This window comes from Staurois parvus, unplaced genomic scaffold, assembly GCF_062004578.1.
Source record: "Staurois parvus isolate SC_StPar_1 unplaced genomic scaffold, SC_StPar_1.0 ptg000283l, whole genome shotgun sequence".
NCBI lineage: Eukaryota > Metazoa > Chordata > Amphibia > Anura > Ranidae > Staurois > Staurois parvus.
In genome coordinates, this window is record NW_028318079.1 from 5978493 (window position 1) to 5993078 (window position 14586).

The 14586-nt window shown below is 42.0% G+C and overlaps 1 long non-coding RNA gene across 1 annotated transcript in view; it reads left to right on the forward strand.

Annotated features, from left to right (window-relative positions):
- The window catches only part of LOC149458569 (uncharacterized), a 28158-nt gene extending 18009 nt beyond the window's left edge, over window positions 1–10149 (forward strand). Inside the window, exon 2 of the long non-coding RNA XR_016313411.1 lies at window positions 6995–10149. This is a non-coding gene — a long non-coding RNA (uncharacterized LOC149458569). The remainder of the gene's footprint in view (window positions 1–6994) is intronic.
- Window positions 10150–14586: the final 4437 nt, after the last annotated feature.

Genomic DNA, 14586 nt, shown 5'->3' on the forward strand with positions numbered 1-14586 from the left:
TGCAACCTTCTTCTGCCTTCCCTCTGTGAAGTCTGTGCAGAGAACCCTGTGGGCGATTTTCTGGGCTACCAGCTACAGTCTCCTGGTGTTTGCACTATTCTTCTTATACTCTGTTCTCTTGGATACTGTTATTATGTGTTGTGCTGCCACCTACCAGCCTTTGTGGAAACTACTCTTAGGCAGCTCTGTACTAGAGTAGTATATACATTTTGGGGTTTAGAAAGTGTGTGCAATTTTAATACAAGTGTGCAAAATGAAACAATGGCTCCAGCAGTGAAAGCAGATCCAGTTACACTTTTAGGATGTAATGTGTTATAGGAGAGACTTTAGGGGCCTAATAAATAGCAATAAAGATAATTGAAAAAAAAAATTAAGAAGTGTAAAAAAAAATGTAATAAAATAAATAAAAATAATAAAAAATATAAAATCACTCCAGTCCCTCTTGCATATATTCACAAAATGGACATGAAAGCAGAGGTCCTGCACATGTATGTAAACACTGATTACACCACTCATGTGACATATCATTGCTAACATCAAAGTAAGAACAATAATTCTGGGGCCATAATTCACAGGTAACTGTAAAATGATAACCTGTAAAGGCTATAAAATGAAGCATCCTCCTAGAATAGGTTACTATTCAACACAACCCCTTCTTTTATATTTTAACAAAAAAATTGAGTATTATGTTGTGTTTGCGTTGTCCCTGTAGGCAGGTGGTTAAGCAATCTGGCACTATTAAAAGTCCAGTAGTAGTAGTAATACTTTACTGGGCTGTGTCAAAACAAGCCCCTTTTATATATTCAGAGGCTTTGGTTTCAGTTTCATTACTGGTAAATGGATATGAAGTCAGGCCTTTTCCCGTAAAGCACAAGGGTTCAAAATCCTAAGGGAAGGGGGTGGGGGGTGGGAAAGATGAATTTAAAAAAAATCAAGATTTAAAATGAAGTTTAATTAAATCCTGAAGGCTATCACAGTGTGTATACTGGATATACCTAAAAGGGAAAACGTAGAAAATCTTTGTTACCAAATACATGTAATAAGAAAAATCATGTGTGATAACACTACATAACCCATACATTGTGTCACTGTGAAAAAAGTACAATGTAACAATCCTAAATAAACACAAAAAGTAAATCAATAGTCTCTATTCATTTTATAAAAATCAGGGTTCATGGCAATATGCATGACAGATTGGATGCATGAAAGGCATCCAATCTGTCATACATATGGCCGTGAGCCCTGCGCTCCCATCCACTCTGCACAAATTCACTCACCGGAGCACTAAAGAGCAGAAATCAGAATTGTGACGGTGATGGGATTGCACAGTCTATGGGCACATAAATTGCATGTGAATTGAGCTTCATGGGGGGGCAGCAGGTACGGCTGCACCTATGGGATCATGTTACATGTTCCACCATAAAAAATGAGTGTAACATGTAACATGCTCCCAAAGGTGAACTTATCCTTTATGTCCCAGTCACTGCGGTGGCTACTGTGCTAGTTGGCCCCATATTTCTGCTTTTCAGGCTCCATGTACACGGGATGTTTGGAACACACTTCTGAACGATGGAAATTGACTGCTGGAAAACATAGGTTAAAAAATGTCTGTTTAGCTGTGTTTGAATACCACGTTTATGTGCGTTTGCGTTTAGAAGCGTTTTTTAAACATAACCTCAGGAGACCCTCCAAAATGCCCAGAATGTACTGAAAAACAGTAAAAAATTTACTATTTCAGACATTTTGAGAGAAGTAGGGAGAGTAGAAGCAGAAAGAGCAGTATGTGATGAGATTTACTGTCTTTTTTTTGTGGTGTTTGGATGTGTTCCAGCTCATTTCTGTGCAGAAATTATTGCGGCAGTGTCTAACATATTTTCTTTCATGTGCAACCTCAAAGTATGGTGTACCGGGTCCATTTGAGTACCGGGAAAAGGCTTTGCATGCATTTTTCATGATGAAAAAAGGCTCTGGACAGCATCTGGAAATGGAAGAGTTAAAAAAAAATTCCAAATACAAACACTTATAAACTCGGTTAGCCACGGTTACACGCATTTACAAAAATTTGGTGTTTGAAACGCTGATAAATGTACTCCTGACCGCAAGTTTGGTGCGTTACAAAAAACGACTGTAAACTCAACTGCCTGTAAACAACTGTAAACGACGATGTGTACATGGACACATAGGAAAACATTAGGGAGAGTTCAGGGGCTGCTGAAAAAAAAATGCAGAAAAGCTCCTGAACATGCGTTTATAAGCTGCAGTGTACATAGAGCCTCAGACTCCTCTTTGTACAGCAATCCCTGGGACTCCTGCTGCTACCTGGACATCCAGACTGCAACCTTCTTCTGCCTTCCCTCTGTGAAGTCTGTCCAGAGAACCCTGTGGCCGATTTTCTGGGCTACCAGCTACAGTCTCCTGGTGTTTGCACTATTCTTCTTATACTCTGTTCTCTTGGATACTGTTATTATGTGTTGTGCTGCCACCTACCAGCATTTGTGGAAACTACTCTTAGGCAGCTCTGTACTAGAGTAGTATATACATTTTGGGGTTTAGGAAGTGTGTGCAATTTTAATACAAGTGTGCAAAATGAAACAATGGCTCCAGCAGTGAAAGCAGATCCAGTTACACTTTTAGGATGTAATGTGTTATAGGAGAGACTTTAGGGGTCTAATAAATAGCAATAAAGGTAAATGAAAAAAAAAAATAATTAAGAAGTGTAAAAAACAAATGTAATAAAATAAATAAAAATAATAAAAAATATAAAATCACTCCAGTCCCTCTCGCATATACTCACAAAATGGACATGTGAGCAGAGGTCCTGCACATGTATGTAAACACTGATTACACCACTCATGTGACATATCATTGCTAACATCAAAGTAAGAACAATAATTCTGGGGCCATAATTCACAGGTAACTGTAAAATGATAACCTGTAAAGGCTATAAAATGAAGCATCCTCCTAGAATAGGTTACTATTCAACACAACCCCTTCTTTTATATTTTAACAAAAAATTGAGTATTATGTTGTGTTTGCGTTGTCCCTGTAGGCAGGTGGTTAAGCAATCTGGCACTATTAAAAGTCCAGTAGTAGTAGTAATACTTTACTGGGCTGTGTCAAAACAAGCCCCTTTTATATATTCAGAGGCTTTGGTTTGAGTTTCATTACTGGTAAATGTATATGAAGTCAGGCCTTTTCCCGTAAAGCACAAGGGTTCGAATTCCTAAGGGCAGGGGGTGGGGGGTGGGAAAGATGAATTTAAAAAAATCAAGATTGAAAATAAAGTTTAATTAAATCCTGAAGGCTATCACAGTGTGTATACTGGATATACCTCAAAGGGAAAATGTAGAAAATCTTTGTTACCAAATACATGTAATAAGAAAAATCATGTGTGATAACACTACATAACCCATACATTGTGTCACTGTGAATAAAATACAATGTACAATGTAACCATCCTAAATAAACACAAAAAGTAAATAAATAGTTTCTATTCATTTTATAAATATTAGGGTTTATGGCAATATGCATGACAGATTGGATGCATGAAAGGCATCCAATCTGTCATACATATGGTCGTGAGCCCTGTGCTCCATCCACTCTGCACAAATTCACTCACCGGAGCACTAAAGAGCAGAAAGCAGAATTGTGACGGTGATGGGATTGCACAGTGTATGGGCACATAAATTGCATGTGAATTGAGCTTCATAGAGGGGGGGGGGGGGCAGCAGGTGCTGCTGCACCTATGGGATCATGTTACATGTTCCACCCTAAAAAATGAGTGGAACATGTAACATGCTCCCAAAGGTGAACTTATCCTTTATGTCCCAGTCACTGCGGTGGCTACTGTGCTAGTTGGCCCCATATTTCTGCTTTTCAGGCTCCATGTACACGGGATGTTTGGAACACACTTCTGAACGATGGAAACTGACTGCTGGAAAATGTAGGTTAAAAAACGTCAGTTTACCAGCGTTTGCATACCACGTTTATGTGCGTTTGCGTTTAGAAGCGTTTTTTAAACATAACCTCAGGAGACCTTCCAAAATGCCCAGAATGTACTGAAAAACAGTAAAAAATTAACTATTTCAGACATTTTGAGAGAAATAGAGAGAGTAGAAGCAGAGAGAGCAGTATGTGATGAGTAGGGGTTGACTAACCATTTGGAAACTCGGGCACTGCCCGAGGGCCCGGGGTAGTAGGGGGCCCCATGAGACGCCCCTGGTACCTTTTTCATAGGCTTTTTGAGTTTGGGCAAGGACACAGGGACCCCATGATCCCCTATTGCCCGGGAGCCCCATGAGTTGTCAGTCCGCCCTTGGTGATGAGATTAACTGTCTTTTTTTTTTTTGTGGTGTTTGGATGTGTTCCAGCTCATTTCTGTGCAGAAATGATTGCAGCAGTGTCTAACATATTTTCTTTCATGTGCAACCTCAAAGTATGGTGTACCGGGTCCATTTGAGTACCGGGAAAAGGCTTTGCATGCATTTTTCATGATGAAAAAAGGCTCTGGACAGCATCTGGAAATGGAAGAGTTAAAAAAAATTTCAAATGCAAACGCTTCTAAATGCAGTTAGCTGCAATTAGCTACGTTTACACGCATTTACAAGCGTTTGGTGTTTGAAACGCTGAAAAAATGTACTCCTGAATGCAAGTTTGGTGCGTTACAAAAAACAACTGTAAACTTAACTGCCTGTAAACAACTGTAAACAACGATGTGTACATGGACACATATGAAAACATTAGGGAGAGGTCAGGGGCTGCTGAAAAAAAATGCATAAAAGCTCCTAAACGTGAGTTTATCAGCTGCAGTGTACATGGAGCCTCAGTCTCCTCTTTGCACAGCCATCCCTGGGACTCCTGCTGCTACCTGGACATCCAGACTGCAACCTTCTTCTGCCTTCCCTCTGTGAAGTCTGTCCAGAGAACCCTGTGGGCGATTTTCTGGGCTACCAGCTACAGTCTCCTGGTGTTTGCACTATTCTTCTTATACTCTGTTCTCTTGGATACTGTTATTATGTGTTGTGCTGCCACCTACCAGCCTTTGTGGAAACTACTCTTAGGCAGCTCTGTACTAGAGTAGTATATACATTTTGGGGTTTAGAAAGTGTGTGCATTTTTAATACATGTGTCCAAAATTAAACAATGGCTCCAGCAGTGAAAGCAGGTCCAGTTACACTTTTAGGATGCACGGTGAGTATTTTTTACACTTCTAGGATGTAATGTGTTATAGGAGAGACTTTAGGGGCCTAATAAATAGCAATAAAGATAAATGAAAAAAATAATAATTAAGAAGTGTAAAAAAAAAAATGTAATAAAATAAATAAAAATAATAAAAAATATAAAATCACTCCAGTCCCTCTCGCATATACTCACAAAATGGACATGTGAGCAGAGGTCCTGCACATGTATGTAAACACTGATTACACCACTCATGTGACATATCATTGCTAACATCAGAGTAAGAACAATAATTCTGGGGCCATAATTCACAGGTAACTGTAAAATGATAACCTGTAAAGGCTATTAAATGAAGCATCCTCCTAGAATAGGTTACTATTCAACACAACCCCTTCTTTTATATTTTAACAAACAATTGAGTATTATGTTGTGTTTGCGTTGTTCCTGTAGGCAGGTGGTTAAGCAATCTGGAACTATTAAAAGTCCAGTAGTAGTAGTAATACTTTACTGGGCTGTGTCAAAACAAGCCCCTTTTATATATTCAGAGGCTTTGGTTTGAGTTTCATTACTGGTAAATGGATATGAAGTCAGGCCTTTTCCCGTAAAGCACAAGGGTTCGAAATCCTAAAGGAGGAGGGTGGGGGGTGGGAAAGATGAATTTAAAAAAATCAAGATTAAAAATAAAGTTTAATTAAATCTGGAAGGCTATCACAGTGTGTATACTGGATATACCTAAAAGGGAAAGTGTAGAAAATCTTTGTTACCAAATACGTGTAATAAGAAAAATCATGTGTGATAACACTACATAACCCATACATTGTGTCACTGTAAAAAAAATACAATGTACAATCCTAAATAAACACAAGTAAAACATCAATAGTCTCTATTCATCGGTGCTCCTGGAACCATCTGGTCGGAAAGCTAACGCGTTTCTGGAGTCGAGCCCCCTTCCTCAGAGTTGAACCAACCAAGTGTCCTGTCTGCCCTTAAATGGCCAAGGGTCACCAACAGCCCTCCCCTCTACCAATGGGTCAGTGGGCGGGGTCAGGACATACCTCCAGCTGACCATAGAGCTGATTGGAGATCAGAATGGCGCCAATCATCTCTATAAGAAACCGGAAGCTACGAGCATTTCATCACTTCAGTTTTGCAGGATATAAACAGCGCCATTTGTAAATTTGGAAAACATCTGATCACACTGAACTTGGTGAGATCAGATGATGTAAGGGCAGAGGAGATATCTAGAGTCTAATAGACCCCAAATTTCCCTTAAAAGAATACATGTCACTGCCTATTGCTGTCACAGGGGATATTTACATTTCCTGTGATAACAATAAAAAGTGATAAAAGAAATGAAAGGGACAGTATAAAAATAATTAAAAAGAATTAAATAATAATTAAAAAGAACTAAAATTAAAGCACCCTCACACCCCTTCAGTAAACAGCGGTCGCATCATGCGAGGTATCGCCATGAACGTCAGATCGAAGGTAGTAATTCTAGCACTAGACCTTCTGTGTAAATCTAAAACGGTAGCCTGTAAAGGCTTTTAACGCGCCGCCTATGGATATAAAAAATGTATGCAGTTTATCACCATTACGGGGGGCGTGCGCAGTTTTAAAGCATGTCATGTTTGGTATCTATTTACTCGATATTCCATGATATTTTATGTTTTACCAAACAATCAGCCAGTTTATTCTGTTTTTGTACATTAAAAAGTAAAAAATTTTTTTTTTTTTACCAAAGACATATAGTAAAATACATGTTGGTCTAAATTTATAATGAAATTTGAGTTTATTGGATATTTTTTTTTAACAGAAATGAGAAAATACCGTCTTTTTCAAAATTTTCTGTCCTCGTGTACCTGGAACCTGATGACATAGGTCTCCCGAACAAGTCCTCACAAGGCTCAGTCTCTCAGCTCTGGTCCTCCGTAGGTCTCATTTGCTGCACACACTCATGGCAATTCCAGCTGTGGTCCCAGCTCAGCAAGCGATGTCTCAGTGGCTCAGTCTCACTGGTGCCATGCTTCAACACAAGCAACAGGTCAGCAGAGTTATGGTGGAGGATGTTTTGCACTGGAATTCTGTGACAGATTCACACGATGGTCATCATCTCAAGGACAGGTCACAGGAGAACACAAATAATTGGACTTTGATTATATATTTTTTTGGAATATTAATTTTGATTAGTTTTTTTGTGTCACACAATTTTTGTTTTTGTTATCACCATTCTACACATATATATTTTATAGGTTTTTGTGCATTTGCTATTTGTAGCGCAGCATATTTTCATTGACATTATTCATTATTTAGCCCACTGAGACATGGGTTGTGTGCACTAGCGGCTACAGTATTCATATTATACTTATTTATTTATATTTTGTATTCACCATAGCAAGCACTTGAGTTAATTCACATTTTTAGGGTCTCAAAAATCTGTCACCCTACTGTGCATGTGTCTAATCCCTTTCGAGGCATGCTTAGTAGTGTCCTGAAAAATTTGTGTGCCTACTGCGCATGTGTTGGATCCCGACCAACGCATGCAAAGTAAGGTCTTGAAAAATCTGCAACCCTACTGTGCATGTGTCTAATCCCTTTTGAGGCATGCTCAGTGGTGTCCTGAGAAATCTGTGTGCCTACTGTGCATGTGTTGGATCCCGACCAATGCATGCAAAGTATGGCCATGAAAAATCTGCCACCCTACTACGCATGCATCAGATCCCGATTGGCGCATGTGCAGTAGGTTCCCGAAAAATCTGTCACCCTACTACGCATGCGTCATATCCCAATTGACACATGCTCAGTAGGGTCCCGATATTTAGCGCGGACACTCCGGCAATCACATTACTCAGCGGCTTCATTCTTCAACCAGGACAGCAGGGCAGGATTGGTCGATGATTGGTAAGAAATATTATTCCTGTGACAAACGTGGTGCCCAACCCCTGACTTTCTCACCAACTCAGCAGCTGATCTCGCACCATGCTGTAACTTGCGTAACAATGCCACCCTCAGCTGCACCTTGCTCAAAGATTTTCCAGCTCACGGGACCACAATCTAACTACCAGCAGCCTGAGAGTGATTGTCACTGGGTTAGGTTAATTACACAATTAACCCTTCAAACTCTAAACTGCCACCAGATAGCTATGGGACTATAAACCCTTCACAGTGTTAGCAAGAACAAATGTGGACAATAAACGTCTGTAACACACACCATCACCACAGACAGTTATATTCAGAGGATTATTATATACAGTAGCACTCTCCAAGAGACAGGGATTCTTTAGTTTTCATTAAAAGCCTTAGAGATAATTTTAACACTTTTCAAAGTAGAGTTGATCAATGAAAAAGTCAAATGGTGCAATTAAAATATTTACAGAAAGGAATGTTACAAATAATTAAAGAGAGCTAAAGCAATAGAGAATAATAGAAAGAAGTTAAGAAGGCAAAATACTTGCAAAGTCCTTGGTTTTAGCAGAGTCCAATTGTCCAAGCAAAAACGTTGCCGCAGCTCTCTTGGGTGTTCCTTGGTCGATGGTAAAACAAGAGCTTTTCTAACAAGTCCTGTCAGTCCCTTTTCTATGATATCAAAGCGGTGTGGACAGAGACAAACCACCTATAATCCAATTTAAGGGATGGGTGCTGGGAGGCCAATACATTTACAACCAATTTCCAAATATAGTTTTACACTAATATTAATCACTTCCAATACATGCAGGTGGTATTCTAGAAAATGGCAGAATATTATTCAGTATTATATTTCGTATCCAGGGATACCAACCACAGCGTACCTTTGTCACCCCGGAGGGAGGCGACTGCTTTCTTTCCTTTTGTATGTGCTAGGGTAGTCATGTATGACCTTGATGTATTAGGTATGATACAGTATTCCCCAAATATATACCGGATTTTAATGCGCCCTGTTCCTGTTGAATTCTATGTGCAATTGTTAGGTCGTGGAATAGACATTTTATGGAATACTCTGCATTCCTAGAGTTTAAAATGCAGCTCCACCCAAAAGGGGAAGTTCCACTTTAAGACTTTGTCCCCCAGCTCCCCATTAAAGTTTGGCACCTTTGGGGAGCGGGTACCCGAATTTGACAGGTACCCACTCCCACCTCCGCTGCTGATCGCCTAGGCGATCAGAAGCGGAAGTCATCCTCCCCCCTTCCCTCCCCGTAGATTACAGGACTATTCACAGAGCGCAGCTCTTCTCATTAATGTGCAGTGGGCACCCGGCTGTGAAGCCGCAAGCTGTCACAGCCGGGTGCCCATACTGAAGATGCCGGCGCCAGGGAGAGAAGATAGCAGGTGAATCTAGTGGTGGTGAGGACACCGCTGCACCGAGGGACAGGTAAATGGCTGTATTTTAAAAGTCAGCAGCTACAGTTTTTGTAGCTACTGACCTTTAATTTTTTTTTTTTTTTCAGGTGGAAAACCTCCACCTCCCCCACCTCCTCTCTCTCTTGCCTAGATGACAATGCAGTGCTCCAGCTCCTGATTCCCCTTCCACATTACATACAGTATGTCAGCAGGCCTCAGCTTCTCCATGGAGCTGCAGGAGGAAGGAGCTGATATTTGTTATCAGGGGGCTTTCTGAGCGTATAAGAGAGCCCACCCCTGATGACATCAGAGAAGATGGAGAAAAGGTGTCGGCAGCCGAGGAGTGGATCACAGCAGAATGCTGAATTCACTGGGTGGGTTAAAATGTGAGTTCAGGAGAAGGAGACAGTAATAATAAGAGCTTAAAGCTGGTTAAGGTACAAGAGAGGGATGAAGACTGGAGGATACGCAAGACAGAAGAACTTGCAATGTATTTGGTATAAGGAAGCGCATACAATCCACCTAGGGCCTGGTTTGATCTACCAATACCACTACAGGGATTTTCACCAAGCAGTGAGTAGGCCTCTGTTATTTTATATGAGAAAGGGAGTTTGTATCAGTTTTTACTATTGTATTAAAGGTTTTATGAAAGTTTTTTTTATTCTTCCTTGATTAGTTTTTAGACAGTCTGGCTCTGAGTAATAACACAACTGGACTTTAAAATATACACTTGTGACGGAGGGTAGGCAGAACAGAACACACAAGGCAGACGGCAAACACTTAAAGCTTTATTAAAACAGACAACAGTCACTCAATGGGGAGTAGTGCAGAGAGAGAGTCCAAAATACTTGTAATCCAGTCCCGGTGGGCAAAGTTAAAGTCTCTACAGCAGTTTGTAATCCAACAGGGAGGTAGGAGGCAGTTCATAAGCAGTCAGATAACACAGGGGAAGCATACACTCACACAGAGCTGATGTGGTAGTCACAGGCAAAGCTGATGGGGTAGTCTCAGGCAGAGCTGATGGGGTAGTCTCAGGCAGAGCTGATGGGGTAGTCTCAGGCAGAGCTGATGGGGTAGTCTCAGGCAAAGCTGATGGGGTAGTCACAGGCAAAGCTGATGGGGTAGTCTCAGGCAGAGCTGATGGGGTAGTCTCAGGCAGAGCTGATGGGGTAGTCTCAGGCAAAGCTGATGGGGTAGTCTCAGGCAAAGCTGATGGGGTAGTCACAGGCAGAGCTGATGGGGTAGTCACAGGCAGAGCTGATGGGGTAGTCTCAGGCAGAGCTGATGGGGTAGTCTCAGGCAAAGCTGATGGGGTAGTCTCAGGCAAAGCTGATGGGGTAGTCACAGGCAAAGCTGATGGGGTAGTCACAGGCAAAGCTGATGGGGTAGTCTCAGGCAAAGCTGATGGGGTAGTCACAGGCAAAGCTGATGGGGTAGTCTCAGGCAGAGCTGATGGGGTAGTCTCAGGCAGAGCTGATGGGGTAGTCTCAGGCAGAGCTGATGTGGTAGTCTCAGGCACAGCTGACAGCGTTTCAGGCAGGGCTGCTGTAGCTTCTGGGGTCCCCATTACTCAAATGGGGCTTAAGCAGATTCTGGCCACTAGAGTCCTGCTGCAGCTGGGATTCCTCTCAGTGGCTACACAGCAGAATGGAATAACAGGAGAGACCAGTACTGATCTCTTAAACCACCTGAGCAGGGCAAGAGGTGGAGGGGGGGTCATTAGCAGGATGACAATGGAGGGACTGCCTTAATTGAGTTTAGGGACATTTTGGATGACAATGGAGAGAATGGACAGGAACGGAAATACAGTAATTGAATTTGTAGCTGCAAACAGGAGGACAGTGGGGAGGATATTATATTTAGGTAAAAGACTGGTTGGACAGGATGGACAAGGAAACACAATAATTGAATTTGCAGCTGTAAAAAGGATACCAGTGGGGAGAATACATTAATACAAAAGTAAGGCACTAATTAGGGGTGTAGGACATCTGGGCACAAGACAGGATGGACAAGGAAACACAATAATTGGATTTGTAGCTGTAAACAGGATAACAATGGGGAGGATACACTAATTGAATTTGGGACCTTTTGTGGAGGGGGCACGTTAATTACAGGAGTAGAATACTAATTGGAGGATGCTCTTCCTATGGCCAGGAGGGATTAAAGGAACAAGGAATTAATAACTGGGAATTAATAACTGGGCTGGCAGAGAACTTGTGACACTCCGGATCATTAATCGGCCCCTATACCGTGACACTACTGCTCAAAAAATAGGAACACTTTTTAATTAGAGTATAGCATCAAATCAAATAAACTCCTGGAATATTGATCTGGTCAGTTAAGTAGCAGAGGGGGTTGTTAATCAGTTTCCGCTGCTTTGGTGTTAATGAAATTAACAACAGGTGCACTAGATGGGCAACAATGAGACGACCCCCAAAACAGGAATGGTTTTACAGGTGGAGGCCACTGACATTTTTTTTTCCTACTCATCTTTTCTGACTATTTTTCACTAGTTTTGCATGTGGCTAGGGTCAGTGTCACTACTGGTAGCATGAAGCTATACATGGACCCTACAGAGGTTGCACAGGCATTCCAACTCCTCCAGGATGGTACATCAATACATGTCATTGCCAGAAGGTTTGCTGTGTCTCCCAGCAGAGTGTCAAGAGCATGGAGCAGAATCCAGGAGACAGGCAGTTACTCTAGGAGAGTTGGACAGGGCTGTGGAAGGTCCTTAACCCATCAGCTGGACAGGTATCTGCTCCTTTGCACAAGAAGGAACAGGATGAGCACTGCCAGAATCAGTCCTACAAAATGACTTCCAGCAGGCCACTGTTGTGAATATCTCTGGCCAAAAAAATCAGAAACAGACTTCATGAGGGTGGCCCGAGAACCCGACGTCCTCTAGTGGGCCCTGTGCTCACTGCCCAGACCCATAGAACTCGATTGGCATTTGTCATTGAACACCAGAATTGGCAGGTCCACCACTGGTGCCCTGTGATTTTCACAGCTGAGAGCAGGTTCACCCTGAGCACATGTGACAGACATGAAAGGGTATGGAGAAGCCATAGAGAACATTATGGTGCCTGTCACATTGTTCAGCATGACCATTTTGGTGGTGGGTCAGTGGTGGTCTGGGGAGACATATACATGGAGGGACGCACAGACCTCTACAGGCTAGACAATGGCAACCTGACTGCCATTAGGTATCGGATTGAAATCCTTGGGCCCATTGTCAGACCCTACGCTGGTGCAATGTGTCCTGGGTTCCTCCTGTACACGACAATGCCCTGCCTCATTTGGTGAGAGTATGCAGGCATTTCCTGGAGGATGGAGGAATTAATACCATTGCATGGCCCCCACGCTCGCCTGACCTAAACCCAATAGAACACCTCTGGGATGTCATGTTTCGGTCCATCCTACACCGCCAGGTTGCACCTCAGACTGTCCAGGAGCTCAGTAATGCCCTGGTCCAGATCTGGGAGGAAATACCCTGGGACACCATCCGTTGTCTCATTAGGAGCGTACCCAAACGTTGTCAGGCATACATACTAGCACGTGGGGGCCATACAAACTACCATTTTGAGTTGCTGCAATGAAAATTCAGCAAAATGGACTAGCCTGCTGCATCATTTTTTCACTTTGATTTTCAGAGTATCTTTGAATTCAGTCCTCTGTAGGTTGGTAATTTTCATCTCCATCAAACGATGGGGCATCCTTACATTCCTAACACATTACCCAATCCATATCAATATAGATATCCAGCAGGGGATTTTTCCCCATTGAGATCTGATGTGTTTTCAATGTGATCCTTTAATTTTTTTGAGCAGTGTGTGTAAAGCCAAATCTCATGAGAAGATGATCCTAACCTATGCTGATGCGTCTTGTGAGATTTGGGCTACTCCCAGGGATCCTGTTGGAGGAAGATTATGTCACCCACCGCACTAGGGGAAAGGTGGGGAAAAGGGGAGTATATTAAACTATTTTCCTTTCACAGTTTATTTTATGCACTTTTAAGCAGGCCATACATTATACAATGTTATTACTCAATTTACTTTAGATTTACTTTCACCTCTGTAGTGCAAGGGCCTGCCTGAATACCTACAAATTGAAAATGTTTAGGTTTGACCTCATATGGTCTTGGTAAATCTAAAGGAAAATTGTATATATGGCCAGCCTTAGGGCCCCTGCCCACTGAGTGTTTAGCACCGGTGCATGGGGCTGTGGCATTTGTGTGTACCTTCCAGCTCCACTGCAAGGAGCCTGTCAAACTGTATGAGAGGATGACAGCTGGTGGGGCTGGACGGTGCACCTAGCCCTATGAATGTTTAGCGCTGAATATGTCCAGAAATGAATGTCGTTGATGCAAGAAGTCTACAATCTGGACCCTCTCCTCAAGCAGCTAAAGGTCAAAGCCATATGCACCAGGGTAAAAAAACCTAGTATGCATGGGGCCTTATGCAGCATCAGTAAGGGGGTTGCATTGCTTATGCAGACCCTGCCTGAAGTGCAATGTCCGCTACAAGCTGTCACCAAAATTAAGTGTCCTCAATTACTCTTCTCGTCCATTTCTGGTGACAAATATAACATCTTGGATTCTCGCTCACTTTTTGACCCAGGGACAGAGATCAATGGGAAGAGAGGTTCCAATCCCTCACCACTATAAAAAACTATAAAATAAATACACTTTACAAAGGCAGGAAAAAAAAATGTAAGGACCACTCACATAGTTCAGTAAAAAACCATTTTAAGCTATCTACAGTCACATTAGGGAGAAGGGTGAAAGGTGAACATCCACACACAGAAAGGCTTCTTTACAGTAAGCTATAAATTTCAATTAGTTTTGCAAATCAACACTTTTTTAAACTACAGCAATACTCAAACTATGTTTTACAATCAAACTGTTGCCAGAACAGGGAAGGATTATACATTTTGCTGGGTTTCACTGGGTGTCTCCAGTGGGTACGTTTTTCCTCGCATTCTGTGCACTCACAGGACATGAAGGGATCCTTCTAATAAGCACACATATAGCAATAAATGTGCCTTTTTTTAATGAGGACAGTTAGGACATATTACCATTTGTTTGTTTTA